Genomic DNA, 18,265 nt, shown 5'->3' on the forward strand with positions numbered 1-18,265 from the left:
AACGGAACGTGGTTACTTTCGACTTCTATATATGAAAAGATCGCCCTCGACCGATTTTTGGCAGGAGAAAAATTCTAACTCAATAACATGTCCCCTCAATTTGGCTGATATTGAAATTAGTGCATTTACTCATATTTCACTCAACAATAACTCTGCCCTCGACTTTGAGTCGAGCTAAAAGTTTATAATTTAAATTAGTTATAAAATCAAAAATTTGGAAATTGATGTGGTTTCTAAGAAGGTGAAAGGATGAACTGGTGCTGAATTTTAATTTGAAAGAAAACTTAGCAAAAACAAATGGCTGAATAAAGACAAAACACTCGTCTCTGAGAGGACAGACTGATGTATTTGACTGATTATTAAGCTTCAATTCGCGTGCAGTACAAGCAATTGAAAGGAATGAACTCAAAATTTGAAGCAGTATGATCAAACAATAAAATCCACAAAGACGTCATCTATAACCTGAAAAGACTTTGTTGTGGCTTTATATGTTTTAAAAACAAAATTCCTACATTGCACTTTTTTGGTCAGAACTTAATCAATGAAAAAGAGCGTATTTGGTTAAATTGACCGGTAGGCTAGACCAAATGTGGTCAATAAATTATCTTTGGTTTTGAGCAAGGTTGGTTCAAAAATAATTTCCTCCAACTTTTAGCGCTTCTGGTCATTTTTTCTATTAGTTTTTCTACATAATGATTTCCATTGATAAGAAGACTTTTAATCCGATCAATCATTATCAAACTTTTAATCATTATCAAATTGTTAATGAGTCCCTCCCTTTTTCAAAAAAAATCAAAATTTTTGTTTTGAGTGATTGGTTTAACATTGTTTTATAAACCTTTGTTCACTGCTTCACAAAAAAAATTTTGTTGCAGTAGCGGTCATATTCTCTTCGTTGCTTTTTCTTGTCGGGTTGTTTCCCATTAAACCCTTCTATCCACCAATAAATTGCAGTTTTTGGAAACTAGAGATCAGAGTGAAAGGGTGGATTTCTTTCTCAATTGCTTATTTATCTTAAGGCGTTAGCGCAATCTTCGTTTTGTTGGCATTAGAACTTTTAAATGCCCAATTTACTTTACTTTTTGACCATTTCAATTTCAGATCTAATTTTCTTAGCTCAAGCGAAAATCCACTTTTAATTCCACCTTTGATATGCGAATTTTTGTCATGCTATCGCCGTTTACACGTTTCATAATCGTCGAAAAAAATGGCAGAACATTTTTTTTCGGTTTCTATGCATAATTTTCTCAGAATTTCAAAGGGTAAAACCTTGGACATGCAATTTTTTTCAAAATTAGCATAAGCAATATGGATTTGATTGATTTTACGGGTCCCACCCCTTCAGCTCAGTGGTCAGGCAACGTATACCCTCCGCAATAATGGTAAGCATACCGTAAAGGAGGGGCTTTTTCGTGCGTGGGGGTTGAAAATGGGTAATGGGAAAGACCCAATGTTGCTTGGACGAAAACTACGAGTAGAACCCACAACGAGTTTCAAGTCTTGATCAGTACTTCTCCAATGAAATACAAGTCTTGAATTGGCAAATCAGTACCTGATCACGTCTTCTTTAAAGGATTAAGACTTGTGAAGTCTTGCAAAGGATTGCTCAGCCCTGGTCAAGTCCAAGACAAGTCTTGATTACTGCGCAGTTAATAAGCGAGATAGGGCTGGAGAAGAATGATATAGATTCAATGCATTCCAAGTATAGCTGCATTTCGTAAAATTTTTTTACGAGAAAATTTTTTTTCTGGTCAAGCTGTTTCTGATTCGACTTAAAAAGCTTTTTCTTGTGCTTCCCGTTTTATTTTAGAGAGTGTTGCAAGCGAGCCGTTGTATATGGCCGTCTTTTTGCTTTTGTTGCTAAAAGACGGAAATTATCAAATGAAGAAGAAACAGCGGCAATTGTTGACAAGAGCTGACTCAAGAAAAGTCAAGTCTTGGCCATGAGTTGTTCAAGACTTAAGACTTGATTAAGGGCGTGCCAAGTCTAAAAAGTGACATAAACAAAGCCCTGATACAGTACTGATCCGGGTCATGCAAATGCACTGAATCAACACTGATTAAGCTTGAGCCTCAGTCCGGGAAGACAAATGATCATTACTACAAAGAAAAACTTAGCGGACTTTAATCGTTTTCGCTAAAAACAATATGCAAATGAAAGTTATTTGATGAGATGCTATGTTTTAAATTAGTTAGCAGTGAACTATTTTTAAGAACGATGTGTATATCATTAACAATTTTTTACACTAATTATGAGAACCCAGTGAAACAAAAAGTGATGCACTTTACGATGCCATGCAAAACCTGATAACTCCTGATAACCTTTAAACTTCTTCCCAAGATGTTGATAGGCAAAAATCAATTACTTAAAACACCTTGGTATGATCTTGACAAGATCTCATCCAAATTTTGTGCAACTTGGTAAGATCTTGACCAATCTTGCTGCATGTGAAAATTAGTTTCTTAAATCAGATCAAGTTTCATTTAACTGGGAAAAGCTATAAAAATTACTTTCCTTTTGATATTTTTGTATATATCATACCCGCATATGAGAATATAGCTCCGTGCAGTTTTGTTGTCTTTGAGAAATCCTTGAGTGTGAGTTGGGACTCCTGAAGAGAGTAACACTCGCATCTCTTCGATTCAGATATATACTTGCCCACCAATCTGTTTCTCTCTCCAACTAGTACATTTTCTGTGCATCTTGTGACGCATTTAGAGTTATGCTCCACGCGATATTTTATTGACCTATAAGTGAACAAAATGTTTAAAAATTGATAGGCGACCTTGAATAATTAACTTGGGAAATATATTCAATTAGTATAGGCGTGCCCTGCCCTTTAATGATATACTCGTCGCATTTCAGTTCGGCCACGGATTGCAAGTTCGACTAGAGCCACCATGGAAAATAATTGGCTTTGAACCAACTCAACAATAACTCAGCCCTCGACTTTGAGTTGAGCTAAATGTTTATAATTTAAATTAGTTATAAAATCAAAAATTTGGAAATTGTTGTGGTTTCTAAGAAGGTGAAAGGATGAACTGGTGCTGAATTTTAATTTGAAAGAAAACTTAGCAAAAACAAATGGCTGAATAAATACAAAACACCCGTCTCTGAGAGGACAGACTGATTTATTTGACTGATTATTATGCTTCAATTCGCGTGCAGTACAAGCAATTGAAAGGAATGAACTCAAAATTTGAAGCAGTATGATCAAACAATAAAATCCACAAAGACGTCATCTATAACCTGAAATGACTTTGTTGTGGCTTTATATGTTTTAAAAACAAAATTCCAACATTGCACTTTTTTGGTCAGAACTTAATCAATGAAAAAGAGCGTATTTGGTTAAATTGACCGGTAGGCTAGACCAAATGTGGTCAATAAATTATCTTTGGTTTTGAGCAAGGTTGGTTCAAAAATAATTTCCTCCAACTTTTAGCGCTTCTGGTCATTTTTTCTATTAGTTTTTCTACATAATGATTTCCATTGATAAGAAGACTTTTAATCCGATCAATCATTATCAAGCTTTTAATCATTATCAAATTGTTAATGAGTCCCTCCCTTTTTCAAAAAAAATCAAAATTTTTGTTTTGAGTGATTGGTTTAACATTGTTTTATAAACCTTTGTTCACTGCTTCACAAAAAAAAATTTTGTTGCAGTAGCGGTCATATCCTCTTCGTTGCTTTTTCTTGTCGGGTTGTTTCCCTTTAAACCCTTCTATCCACCAATAAATTGCAGTTTTTGGAAACTAGAGATCAGAGTGAAAGGGTGGATTTCTTTCTCAATTGCTTATTTATCTTAAGGCGTTAGCGCAATCTTCGTTTTGTTGGCATTAGAACTTTTAAATGCCCAATTTACTTTACTTTTTGACCATTTCAATTTCAGATCTAATTTTCTTAGCTCAAGCGAAAATCCACTTTTAATTCCACATTTGATATGCGAATTTTTGTCATGCTATCGCCGTTTACACGTTTCATAATCGTCGAAAAAAATGGCAGAACATTTTTTTTTTCGGTTTCTATGCATAATTTTCACAGAATTTCAAAGGGTAAAACCTTGGACATGCAATTTTTTTCAAAATTAGCATAAGCAATATGGATTTGATTGATTTTACGGGTCCCACCCCTCCAGCTCAGTGGTCACGTAACGTATACCCTCCGCAATAATGGTAAGCATACCATAAAGGAGGAGCCTTTTCGTGCGTGGGGGTTTAAAATGGGTAATGGGAAAGACCCAATGTTGCTTGGGTTATCAAATTGATGAAAAATGGTCCCAGTTTTGACATCCCTCACGCGAAAACCACGAGTAGAAGCCACAACGAGTTTCAAGTCTTGATCAGTACTTCTTCAATGAAATACAAGTCTTGAATTGGCAAATCAGTACCTGATCACGTCTTCTTTAAAGGATTAAAACTTGTGAAGTCGTGCAAAGGATTGCTCAGCCCTGGTCAAGTCCAAGACAAGTCTTGATTACTGCGCAGTTAATAAGCGAGATAGGGCTGGAGAAATATGATATAGATTCAATGCATTCCAAGCATAGCTGCATTTCGTAAGATTTTTATACGAGAAAATTTTTATTCTGGTCAAGCTGTTTCTGACTCGACTTAAAAAGCTTTTTCTTGTGCTTCCTGTTTTATTTTAGAGAGTGTTGCAAGCGAGCCGTTGTATATGGCCGTCTTTTTGCTTTTGTTGCGAAAAGACGGAAATTATCAAAAGAAGAAGAAACAGCGACAATTGTTCACAAGACCTGACTCAAGAAAAGTCAAGTCTTGGCCATGAGTTGTTCAAGACTTAAGACATGATTAAGGGCGTGCCAAGTCTAAAAAGTGAAATAAAAATTTCTGAAATATTATATATAACTAATAAGAAGAAAAGCTGAAAAAAGTTTACAGCAATTATACTTTGGAAAATAACAATGCTACAAAATATTTAATTACCCTGGAGAAAAAATATTTTTGGGAGCTATTGTGCCCCACCTCCCCCAGCTTAGAGGACGTACAATTCCTACTTCCCCGATGAGTAGATGTGTCGTAAAAACTCTGGAGGGGGAGAGGGCGGAATACATCAATATTTCTAGAAAAGAGTTCAATTCGTCTGTTTGCTTACCGATTATTATATGTGACTTTTTCCGAGGCAATGAATCAAATTTCTCTACAAAGTACTGAATATTTAATGAGTATTCTGATAGTTTGTTTGAATAGGTGTTTGAACTGACATTAAGAAAGGAAAATCATATGTACCAGATATTTTATTCAAAAGATAATTAATTATTCATAATATCATCGTAAAGCAACTGATTTTTGTTAAACATTTTGCCATCTATCTTATTTATAATTAAAAAATGATGTTTCAAAGGAGAGCAAGTAGGATTGTATAATTATGACGAAATCAAAGAAGCGTCGGCTGTCATTTCCTTACATTATCAGAAACAATTCAACAGGGAGTGGTTACTGCAGAGTTTGATGATCTGCTTGTTTGTTGATTGAAATATTTATTGAAAGCAATATTGTAGCTAAACTAAACAAGAGATTTTCAGTTATCGAAAAAATAAGTTTTCATCAATTCGAAATTGACCAGTTTTTGAAGCGACGAACTGTTCAAAAGATAAGGAATATGTATCAGGAACTAATTTGAATTATTGAAATGACATCACGCATCGTATGCGGGACCACATATGACTGTTTTCACGTCGAATTTCAGGATTTTTTCGACAATGTATTAAGGATCTTATATGACATCCTATGATGCATTAGGGCCCTACTCCAGAAAATGTTGATTTTAAACGTAGGAAATTGACGATATGTTCAATCGTAAATGCAGGAAACATTCGACGTTTTTCTTTGGTCTTTTCTTCTATACTCCTGTTGTTTTCTGGCATGATCCTTGTACAAAACCGCGGAGTCTTTACGAGACCGTTGTATAATTACTACGAAATTATATATATGATCGGATTATCATTACCAGGAACTCTTACTTTTTCTCTAATTGTACGTTTACTTGTTTTTTTAAGAGCCAAACGCTAAAGTGATTGCTTGTGAATACTTTATGATTAACAAAAAACATACATGCTCAAATTCTTTGCAAGCTCTATCCGTAAAAAATGACTTTTTGATTCTCTAGTATGATGTATGATTCCTGTATGATTAGCTGAAAATAATACGGGAATTTAGTACGCATGACCTTAATTTCACCAAGAGAAGCAGCTCTAATGAAGTAAAATAGATATTTGTTTGTAATCTGTGTTAAGCGTTCCATGTGATAGAACATTGTTTCGGATATCTTCAGTGAAGATTTAACTGTTTTATCGTTATCAAACAAATTAATCAACAAAGCCATATTGAACTCACTAAATGTGCATCAGCTGATTGTCTAGATTAGAGTAGAAAACACAATTTTGAGCAGAACCTGGTAGTTTGGAGGGACCTCATTTTGCAACTTCCAGTGCCAAATAATATTTTAAAAATCAAAATACCACTAGGCTGAGCTTGCCCTCTTATTGGTATTTTAAAGGCAGGAACTCTCAATTAGGGCGAGCAACACAAACTATGGTTAGGGACGCCCAATGATTTTTGCTTCTTGATACAAACTACAAAGAAAGTTTGAACCCCGCCACTGAGTTATTATTATCAAAAGTGTGCATTTAAAGGTTTTTTATTTCTTGAAAAAACTTGGTTAGCCGGGAATATCATGGGTTTATTTTTTGATATTTTTGAGAATCAATAGAAAATAATCACAAAAATGTGAAGACGAAAATGTTTTCGTTATTTGAGGATGCAGCCGTTACAAAAATTAATACGAAAAAAAGGATGAAATTTATGCGTTAAAGTACGTTACGGAACCTTTTAGCTTTGCTCCGGGTTTTCAGCTAATTGTTCCGACCCCCACTTAAGTGGGAGAGAGGAACTATATACTCAAAGGGAATTTTTTTTCAGACAATTTTGGCCGATCGATCTATTAATCGCAGAGAGTTTTGAGTGGTATAATTAGAAAGCACAAGCACCCTAGAATATGGAGTTAAAAAGATTTTTTCGAATTTCAACTTTCACAGAAAGTTATCGTGGTTAAACGTTCTGTGAGTATTGGACAGTCTTTATTCACATTTTCTGTAATTTTCGCGAAAATTTAGTTCAACTTTGCTATACAAAAAAAAATAAAAATGTTAATTTTTTTAAAAATAGAGTGTTACTGCTTTCATTGGAGATAGAAGAGCGTCAAAAAATTTTTTTCGTCAAAAAATGAACAAAGTTTACTTTTTCTGGTCCACTTTGTTCAAGCTTGTCAGAAGTTGAGACCTAGAATAAGATATATATATAGCTATTGGCTTCATAAACTTTTGAATTGATTGTTTTCAAAAATAAAAGTTAACGGTTAAAAAATATTTATATATATATATATATATATATATATATATATATATTAATAAAAAAAATACAGTTTTAAATTAAATGACAACTTTGTTTTGTGAAAAACTTGTTAAATTCTCTTTAAATTGGGGCCTGCGAGATATTTGAGAGAGAGGGAGAGAAATGAAAGAGAGACAAAGAGAGCAATTCACTCTTTTCAATATCCGGAGTCGTTTTGCAGAGAAACAGACGATAAAGAGCTCACAAATTCCTAATAAATGTGAGTGTCAATCAGGGAAAAAAATTTCAATGAAATTGTTCTTGAAAAAAAACTTTTTCCCAAACATGAAAAAATACCTCTCAACATCCGTATATCGTTTACGTTGCACTAAAAAAAGGATGTTTTGAAAAGGTTTACTTTTGGCAACGTTGTTCCAAAAACTGAATATTAAGCAAGAGTTATAATACTGGAAGTTTTTGGGAAAAAATGGTTTGCAATCACGAGAACTTTCTCCTAGTAAAATTTTTACCGGCTAACATTTATTCAATTATTTATCAATAAGTATGATTTGCTTCAAGGAAAGATCCAAGCACCAACATCCTTGGTTAAGTTTGACAAAAAAACACCGATTCAATGTTACAGTTGTATGCAACAGATGTCGTTAAGGTCCTGAGAACGTTCATGTTTTTCATCCAGTTTTTCATCCAATCTCTTTTTGAATCTTTTTAAATGTCCTTTAGGAAAATTTTGCAGTTGTTCTATCACGAATGAAAAAATTGTTGTTTTTGCAGACATTGTTTGATATATTTATCCAATAATTTGGCAATATTTACGCCATCTATAATAAAGAGAACAAAAATTGGAACACGAAATTATAAACAGGGCACAAGGTTTGTAAATGGTGTGTAAAAAGTGTACAAAGAAGCGAAAAGGAGAAAAATCAACTATTTTTTGGAAGAAATTCCACTGTTAACATTGCAAAGTTACCTGTAGCTCCAAAACGGGCTGGAAAAATCTCTGGAGAGATTGTAATAACAGAAATCATAAAAAATATGTCAATACCAACAAAACGTGAGAATCAGTCTGATTCTGCGTTAAATTGAATTTTTTCAGCACAGAATTCCCTGCGAAAGTGATTTAATATAATTTGAACTGCTATGATGGATGGTTATTTTTGGGTTCTGATTCTTAGTTTGCGGGGCTAGTTACCAAGTTTTAAATTAGTTAATTTCCGTAATTGTAAATACTTTCTGTTGATTTTTCTTAACTTTAACAAGATGATGATGTGACACAATGTCCGGTCACAGTACTTAATTTCCTAAATTTTCAGTTTACTTATTTTTTTTCAGTTCTGTCATGTGATTAAATTATTGATCAAAATGCCGATCATTTCTGTATTGAGGCTAAGTTTTTTTTTGTTTACATTTTTACAGTTCTTTTTTTTTACATTTCTTTTACATTTTTTGTTGACTCTCTTTAATCTATCAATGTGATAGGCAAAATCGTACTATTTGTATCGGAAACGAATTAGTGCCAATTGCTGAGCAATTCACTTCCCAAAATTTAATAGCTAACTTTCGCGGAGCGACTTCCACCAAAAACGGTAACACAATCAACGAAATACAAAACTTCAAGCAGTTTTGCGGAGCAAGAGTGACCAAAGCAGTTGCAACCAGATATGTGGATTTTGCTTCGCAACGCTGAATTTTAGCAGATGTTCTTAATACGCACAACATGGCGCAGCCAACACGCCGTTAATCTCAAAAACATCACTCTTTGCAGAGCTCATCTGAAAAATCAACAGCAGAGCCACCCTTTCGATAGGAGAAAAGAAATATCCAATTAAAAGATGGCTATATTAACCATAGAAAACATCACATCAGACACCTTTCTAGCACGCAATTTGACAGCAGGAGATCTTCAATAGAACCTGAATACGATGGACCAATTGAAAACAAAGACAAGCAAAATGAGAGAGAGAGAAAACTTTGTAACAGCCAATTGAAATTGCAATGGGATTTTAAATGTCAGAAAATAACTGTAACAGGAGTCCTCCGCGGAAAACGTCCGTGAAACTTGTGTGACTGAATATGCGCTCTGCTATTGAACTTCAGTATAGGCACCAAAAGACGACGATTTCTCACTCAAAAACTCCCATATGACCAAATCTATACCTTTTCAAAAAAATTGATCTTTTGTTTGATTTATTTATCCAATAATTTTCCCAATATTCACGCAAGCTCATAGGGAAAACAAAAAATGGAACATAAAATTTTAAATAAGGTACAAGATTTTTTAAACGGCCTGTAAACAGTGTACAAAAACGCTGAAAGTAGAAAAATCAAATTGTCGAAAAACTCTATTGACCATTTCTCACTCAAAAATATCCACACAACCAAATCTATGACCTCTCGAAACAAAAAATTTGGAAAATACTAGAGATAGCATTTACTCATCCGCGAAATATAACCTCAATTGTTTCAGTCCTTTTTTTGTAATTTTATTGCACCCACAGAGAACTCGCTGAAAACTGTAAGTTTAAAAGTCGAGATGAGGACAATCAGAGACGTTTATAACTAATATGCTGAACGATGATATACAGAGAGATTATACAAGTTCGACGCGACACGGTAGAATCTGAGAGAGTTGTGAGCATTGCACTAAACATGCCAATGGGGCTGCAGAATCAACACCGAGTTTCGTGTTAACACAGTAAAGTAGTGAAACCGTCTTAGCGGAGCAAAACCAAACCGACAATAGGGACGCACAAAAGATTTTGATTGCAATAATATGGCATATCCAGAAATGGTAAGAAGTGGTTGGCAAATCATAAATAATTTTGAATAGCAGTGGGTAACAAATGTAATCACTGTGATCCGCTCGACCAATTCGCACAGGTATGTCAACAAAAATTAAAACAAAACAAAGAAACATCTCAACCTTAGTCAAAAATTTAAAAAATACAGAAACTTCTGAAAAATTGAACCTTAGTTGCATCATGTACAATTAACAATTTGATTTTCACTGTGATTCGTCTGATGACAACTATGTAGCATTGATTAAAATTGAATACTGCAACAACCGTCAAAATTGAATTTTGTCATCGGCATTACTCACTGTACTATGCCTTTTGATTGAGAAAATGGATGTTTAATAACAATTTATCGCTTGTGAAACGATTAATGTACAATTCAGAGGAGGCGATATCATTCTAGAAAAAACAACAACGGCTAACAACTTGTTTTCAAGTGATACAGATGACCCCTTGGGCACAGTAAAATTCCGATCAAAAACAGCAAAAAGAAAATAAACCTCTCAAAATTAATCGTTGTAGCAAACGCATCCTATTATCGGTCAAGATCTATTTGATCAGTTAGGCATTAAAATCACAGATCAAATTGGAGCAGAAATTTAGGTTATTTGCGTCAATCATCGCGCTCCAATTGAAAAGTTAAATTTTTGGCCAGTTTCCGACACTAATAATTCAAATTATTCGATCAAAAATCATACTGTAAATCGAAACTTCATCAAATCTACCAAAATACTCGTCAAAAAGCTCACAAGGTACCAAATCACTTAGAACTGAAAAGAAATAGCGTTGGACTCCAGATTTCTGAGTAAATTAGAGCACAAGAACAAAAATATCAATTGGCAAATATTGATTCAATCATTCAGACAAAATCTCAAAGTTTTTGCTCAATTGCACCGCGCGAGACGGCTTATTTCTGAACAATCGCTTTGCAGCGCGCTTACGGCCAACTTAATATACATCCAGAAACGGCCACCATTGCATTTGTGATAACATAAGTGATGATCTGACAGGCACATATTGCTTTAAAACTGGATTTTACGGTCTGACAGATATGGCTGCCGACATTCGAAAAGCAATTGTTTGCTTTCAAAAAGACTCGAAGAAACTTACTGTGCTTCCATCCTAAAAGTAAGCACAGAAAAAATTGAAGATCGTCGAGACACGGCTAAAAAAAGGCCAAGAAACTTAGCCGAAAAAATCTAGATATTATTTTATCAGAATAAAATTTTCCAAAAAGATGAAAAAAAGTGGTTGGTTCATGAAATCCCTAAATCTCAAAAAAAGCCTGAGAAATAATCCAACCACTAAAAGCTGCAAAAAATCTCAAAAGATTTAGATAAATCGTAGAATCTGTCCACCTCTCAATTACTTTTATCCCAAATCTATCCAAAAACTGTCACCCTTTACGACCAATTGTAAAAAAAAACACTCAACTCACTTAGACAGGCGAGCATGATAAATTATTTCAAAGACCGAATCAATTGAAAACAAACATTTAAATCGTGAATTAGAGGCGCGAATCAAAGGCAACTCTTCCAGAAAGTGTCTTGGAGTAGCACTTGAACAGCACACACCAGAAAAATGGCAAACTGAGGCATTTGCGTTTTGTTTTCTCACTTCTGTAGAAGATCGTCAGTCATAGCATTAACCATATAAATCTCCTCGTTTTAGTATGGTTTACTGAATGTTTCAAGTACTTCTTATATGATAAACCATTTAATGTCATAACAGATCACAGAACTTTTTATTTTTCATGCGTGAAAAAAAAGCAAATAAGTCTTACAGTGGTCGTCTTACAAAATGGATTGATATATTACTCCCCATTCACTTTACAATTGACCATTTGCAGGGATCTGAAATAGGTTTAATGGGTTACGTTTCACGCCCCCCTCAACAAATAGTTGCGATTCTAAAATAGAAGCAGTTAAACGACGTGCAAAAAAAGATAACCACAAACCATAATTATATTGATTTCTCGGAACAAATTGAGGCTAATTTAGACTCAAGTAATCAAATGATTGAAAGCCATGCCGAATTTGATAAATTCTTGATTATCAAAGGCCAGATTATTTTAGTAGCTGTGAAATTGTGAACTTTCGCAGTAATTTAAATACCAGCCACTCTAGTTACCACATTGCAGCACCAATTACAGACAATAAAAATTTTCCTTCTGCCCTATGCTGCCATGAAAATCAGTCAACTTTTCTTAATTCAAAGTTTTAATCGAGTTTCAAAACAATTTCAAAGTGTTCTAATGATGTCAACTCTGAAAAAGAAAAACTGTCAAACTTTGGCCGATCAACAACTTCTGAAGTTTGTTTCGTATATTTGGCCGCACCCTTAACAGTATTAGTATTTAGATACAACTTCGGTTTTCATACAACATCAGTAAATACGTCAAAATTGCTTCCTTAAAGTCTTTTTTATTTCTCAATGTTGGTATTTCTAGTGACCCTTGTAAATTTTTGTTTTTCCACAGGTTTGTCTACCGGGATCCGTTTTATATTGTTCAATTTAATTTAAATTTGCTTTTTGCTTGTGATGCAAGCTAGCAAATTTGCTAGTTGATTACGCGTTGATCCAATTACACATTTACCACTATTCTGAGCGCTCGTTGTGTTACAACTTAATCATGAAAGAATCCGTTTTATAATTCAACATCAAACATGCTTGTTGTAAAACTGTTGCGTTTTACTTTCCTCACAATCTTAGAGAACAATAGGCTTCACTCAAAATTAGTCTTTTGCGGGTTAATCAGTGCAATTGTTAAATTTTTTCACAGCTCCTCAGTTAAACGTTTGCTTCTAACCTCATAAGGCTATTGCAATTAAGGAATCTTCCATTTCTTTTTCGTTGCGAATGCTCCCGCTTAGAAGTGGTGTAACTCTGCTCACGAGAAATCGGTGATGTATTGCCACACAACACAGTGTACCTAGTTCAATCATTTGTCGACACTCGATTTCTCATGAAAATTTGTTTGTGTGTTTCGGCTTCTGTTTTCTCGTTATTTATTGTGAACGAAATCTTCAATTGCGTCTTTATAGTGCACCTTTGTTATTCGTATCACTTCTGCCTCATAGTCAAACAAATTTTTCAATGCCATATTTCCAATTGCCATAGTTTCTAATTTCGCCTGTGTCCGCCACTTTTCCCAACGAGGAGAAAACTCGACGAAGAAGAAGCTTTCTGCCAAAAAAAAATCTCCGTTGAACACTCCCTCATTTGTTTAACTTAACATATACAGATCAATGATTTTGCGAGTGCTGATGTATGGTCTTCAGGCATGAGCACCAACTTGATTAGATTTAATCAACTTGAATTTTTTTAAGAAAGATGCTTCGTTTGGAGTTTTGGAAAAAAATTTAAAGTGAGCTTCTGAAAGAATTTTGCGTTCTACCAATTTATCACAGAATTGAACCCAAATATGTTTCTCTTCTATCTCAACTTTTATCTTCATGTTATGATTCCTCCAGTTTTGTCAAGTTTCAGAAAACTAAAAAGGTTTCACACAAAAATGGCAAACTGAGGCATTTGCGTTTTGTTTTCTCACTTCTGTAGAAGATCGCTATAGCATTAACCATATAAATCTCCTTGTTTTAATATGGTTTATTGAATATTTCAAGTACTTCTTATATGATAAACCATTTAATGTCATAACAGATCACAGAACTTTTTATTTTTCATGCGTGAAAAAAAAAGCAAATAAGTCTTACAGTGGTCGTCTTACAAAATGGATTGATATATTACTCCCTATTCACTTTACAATTGACCATTTGCATGATTCCTCCAGTTCTGTCAAGTTTCAGAAAAGTAAAAAGGTTTCACACAAACATCTGAAAATATTCCTGGGTGCGTCAGTAAAAGCAGGGCTCATGAAAACTGTTTATTGGTACGTTCTGTAAAAAATGGCTAATTATTTGCATTGGCACAAAAAAATCGGATAAAAAGAAGAAGCTGTATGAGAAGTTTTAGCTGACAGTTATTTGGTTCTTTTCATCGAGTAATCGAAAATCTTTCTCTCTCTCCCTCTCAAAGAAGTAAAATTGCGGGGGGCTTATAGTGTGGCTGTAGACCTGATTACAGTGACATCTCATAGATGGAATGTGTGCATTTCACTTTTTACTTTGAAGTGTGAGTCACGATGCAGGTCAGCTTGAACAAGGTTAGAGTAGAAAATTTTAGTCTCCATTTGAACGAAAGTGTCATTAACTGTTTACAGGGAAGGATTGGGACTCCTGGCCCAATTGTTAAATAAATTTTGAGATACAAAACAAGATAGCGAAAGAGTTCAACTAACTGACTGAATCTTGAATTGGTTCAAAAGATCATAGCAAATAAAGATTCAGACGAGAAATGAAATAATATGCGCAAGTTAACCACTTTGCTAAGTAGATTGCTAAATATTTCTCGTTTCTCGATGCGTTACGCGGGATGATCAAAAATCAGAAGGCTCACAAAGGCCATCAATTGACTTGAATGATTACATTTAGGTAAGATTTTCTTAAAATTTTTTTTCTCAGATAACAAAACAATTGGATTAAGAAGTATTCGCTGTTATTTGGGGAAATGTTTAAACTATTCTCAGTCTTCGCAAATGAGAGATTTTTCGGCTGAAATTTTGTTTTATTAATACTATAAGAACATTTCGGAAGAAAAAGTTTCCGACCTGAGAGACCTAAGCTGTTAAATATCAGTCACGCATGCAATTGAAACAATTCTTTGTACAGAAATTTTGTCTCCCAAATAGGTAGTGCGCAAATGCAATGTGACCTGAAAATTATCACACTTTTGATCTCACTGAATGAAAAATTGGATCAAAAACAGCTCTGACAAGATCTTTAAAGAAAGATAAGTTTACTGAGAAATAACCAGCTGTGTATTGAGTACCTTTGGGTTCCTGCAACGATTTTTTTCAACCAATGATTATTTATTTGTTGCAGTTGAGTGATAAAACCCTGACCAAAATACTTCCAGAAATTGTGAGAATGTTTTCATGTTTTTGAACCTTTTAAGAACTACCTAAAATAAAAAAGTTGATCGTCTGATTTTTTAAATCTTTTTGAAAACAAAGTTTGGTTCTTTTATCTGTGTTTAGCTTTGATTATTAGCATGGTCTTTTTTTCGATTTTACTCAAGCTGGCTCAAATAAGTGATCGAAAGACTAGCATCTCTTTTAGAAGTAATGTGTTTTTAGCTGGCAAGATCACTAACGAGTCAATGAAGAAGTACGACAAGCGTGTAATGGTACAAGGTTAGAGCTACATTCAAATAAACTGGCTGTAACATGCAGATCAGTTACAATGATTATATATAAATAAGTGCTGACCACATTTGCAATGTAATGAGGTACAAAAGTGGTACAAGAGGTACAAATTTACAGTGATTTTCGGTAGCAGCATGTGGCAGTAAAGATGGTATTAGTTTATCAAAAAATCAGAAACGAAGCCATGCCCAGTGAAACGAAATTTGATACACCTTGCCATGTCATGCAAGATCTTGAAAACTTTTGCAAAACTTGAAACTTTTTGCCAAGACCATGATAGCAAAATTTTCCACAATATCTTGGTAAGATCTTGACAAGATTTTATCCTAACATGTCATAAATATCTCTTGGTGTGAAATGCTAAAACCCTGATCAATTTAGACACATATAAAATAGTTTTTGCAGCATATATGAAAAGAAAAAACATATGGTTGAAAATTGTGACAAAGTGTATCGACAATAGTTTCGGTCATTCTTTTAATAGAAAATGTTTCAAAGCACTATGAAAGGAGAAAAACTAGACATCAAAAATGCACATCAGTATATCAGTAACTCATTTCAGTATCTCTGCCAATGCCGGTCCCCAGACCGGAACAAATAACGAGAAGGAAGATCCACACAGATCATACTGGAAAAACTCAATGTCATTTCTTTCAAATTCTTTTTCAAATTCTTTTTTTCAAACTTGACAACTTTGCTCAGATCCTAAAGATTCTTTTTTGATTATCTTATCAAGATCTTGGTTCTATTTCTTGCAAAAACCTTCCATGTCGGTACACATCGTGACATTTTCTTACTAAACATCTTACCAAGATCTTATCAAGATTTGTCAAGTTTTAATAAGATTGTTATCAAGTTGTTTCAAGTTTCATTTCACTGAGTGAGAACTACTACTGATTTTCTGAAAACTTTAACAAAATTAGTTAACTATTTAAAAAGTGTAAATTCTTAATAAAAGATTTTGTTTACAAGAGTAAATCAGGATCCACTGCAATTTAAACAACAATGATTATAGTGAACTAAATTTTGAAGCGAGGAAGAATTAAATTAATGAAAATATGGTCCATTGTTATTATTCTCCGTGCAGAGTGGGTTAACAACAGAACCACTCTCACTACCTTCTGTGAACTAAAACTGATTGTCCTGATAATTTGAGAGTCGAAGAACGGATTAATAAAGAGGTGTAATAAATGTCTTTGACTTGATATCTGTAGTTTGATGTTTAGTTTTTTCAAAACATGATTAAAATTTAGATGCCAAAATTCATTTAAAGTGCCGTCAAAATGTTTGAAAAAGCTGTAATCTATAAAAATGGTTACACGTGTGGTTGGGGGTTGCAATTTCTACGCATCCTTTAAGTTTTGGTGGGGTGTGTTGGGATGGATAGGATGAGGCGGGGTGGCGCACTCAAACTGAAACAATCCAAAATTACTTACCTTAGCGCTAAACAGTTTCGGTTTGGCTTGGTGAGCGACTATTTTGGATGAACTTTTCTCCACGTCCAGAGATTCGGGAACTGAAAAAAAAAATACGGAGTTCAAATTTTTAAAGTAGTTCCTTATTAAAATTATGTTTGAATAGGTGTTGAACCTGTCATCAGGAAAGAAAACCGATTTGCTTGTTATATATTATTTATAACATTATTTATTCATTTCGGTATTTTGAAGCAACTACTCTATCTGCAAATCTTACCGTTAACTCATAATAATAAATGGCGCTTAAAAGGAGAGCAAATGAGCGCACTATTAAGATGAGAGTGAACGGATCAAATCAATATCCGCTGTCATATTCATCTGATCAGATAAAAGAGGCCAGGGATTGGTTGTTTAGTTTGATAGTCTGCTTGTTTACTTTTTGAATTATTGATTAAAAATTGAAAAAACTATAAGAAGAGCTTCTCGGTTTGAACTTTCTGGAACTAGAAATCTGAACTTTTAAAGTTTGAGGTATAATATTTCAACTTTCCAGACCTTTAGAATTTCAAGTTCTTGGACTTTCATGGATTGATTCGATAAAATTTGAGTAGGATCCTCTAGAAATTATAGCAATCCAGAAATCTCCGACAGTATGGCTTAGAACATTTTTTCAGAACATATAGTCTGCAAATTCAGCAATGTTAGAAATTCACCAAGACCCTAATCAGCTTTGAAAGAATATGTGACTACGCTGAAATTGAGCAGCACATACAAATTTGTTCACCCAACTTTGAAAAGGTTGTGAGATTGAGTAAGATGAAAACAACGTGGATAAAGCCAGTGTGCGTTACAATCATGCAAAAATTGAGTAATGTAATTGAGTTGTGCCAAGGGCACGAGCAATATTCGGATCTATTCTGTTTAGCCCCCCCCCCCCAGTGCTGTTTATGAACCCCAGTTACAAAATATATGTTAAATATATGTTATATAGCACGATACTATGTAAAAAAAAATAGTACGTGCACCTGGGGGTCATAAAAGATTTATGCTCACTAAGTGGGGGGGCACAGATTAGATCCCAATATTCAACAAGGTTAACTTTGTCGAAATCAGAGTATAATAATAATTTCTGTATATACAGAAAGGATATGTTGTTTTTTACGGTAGTTAAAGAATTGGCGGGTTAACATCACGAAAGTTCTATGCTGTAGCCGAGGAAAAACAGTTGTCAAAGGGATTCCAGGCATATCATGCCAAAAAAAGCTATAATACCAGTTCTAGCAAAACTTGCATCGGTGAAGCAAGCTGATTGGCATGTTCCTCTGTGGTCAGATCACTGGAACACCATCAGACATAATCAGAACTAACTGAAAGAAGAACATAAGCGGAGTTTTCCTGGTGACCCCCCCCCCCTTAACTAAGCTTGA

At 34.2% G+C, this 18,265-nt stretch overlaps 1 protein-coding gene across 1 annotated transcript in view; it reads right to left on the minus strand.

The window, feature by feature from the left end:
- LOC142338491 (uncharacterized) overlaps positions 1-16,984 on the minus strand; it is a 50,645-nt gene extending 33,661 nt beyond the window's left edge. Inside the window, exon 1 of the mRNA XM_075388270.1 lies at positions 16,860-16,984. The gene's annotated coding sequence lies outside the window, so the exon portion shown is untranslated. The remainder of the gene's footprint in view (positions 1-16,859) is intronic.
- Positions 16,985-18,265: the final 1,281 nt, after the last annotated feature.

Source organism: Convolutriloba macropyga, chromosome 4 (genome assembly GCF_964194025.1).
Source record: "Convolutriloba macropyga chromosome 4, txConMacr16.3, whole genome shotgun sequence".
Classification (NCBI taxonomy): Eukaryota; Metazoa; Xenacoelomorpha; order Acoela; family Convolutidae; genus Convolutriloba; species Convolutriloba macropyga.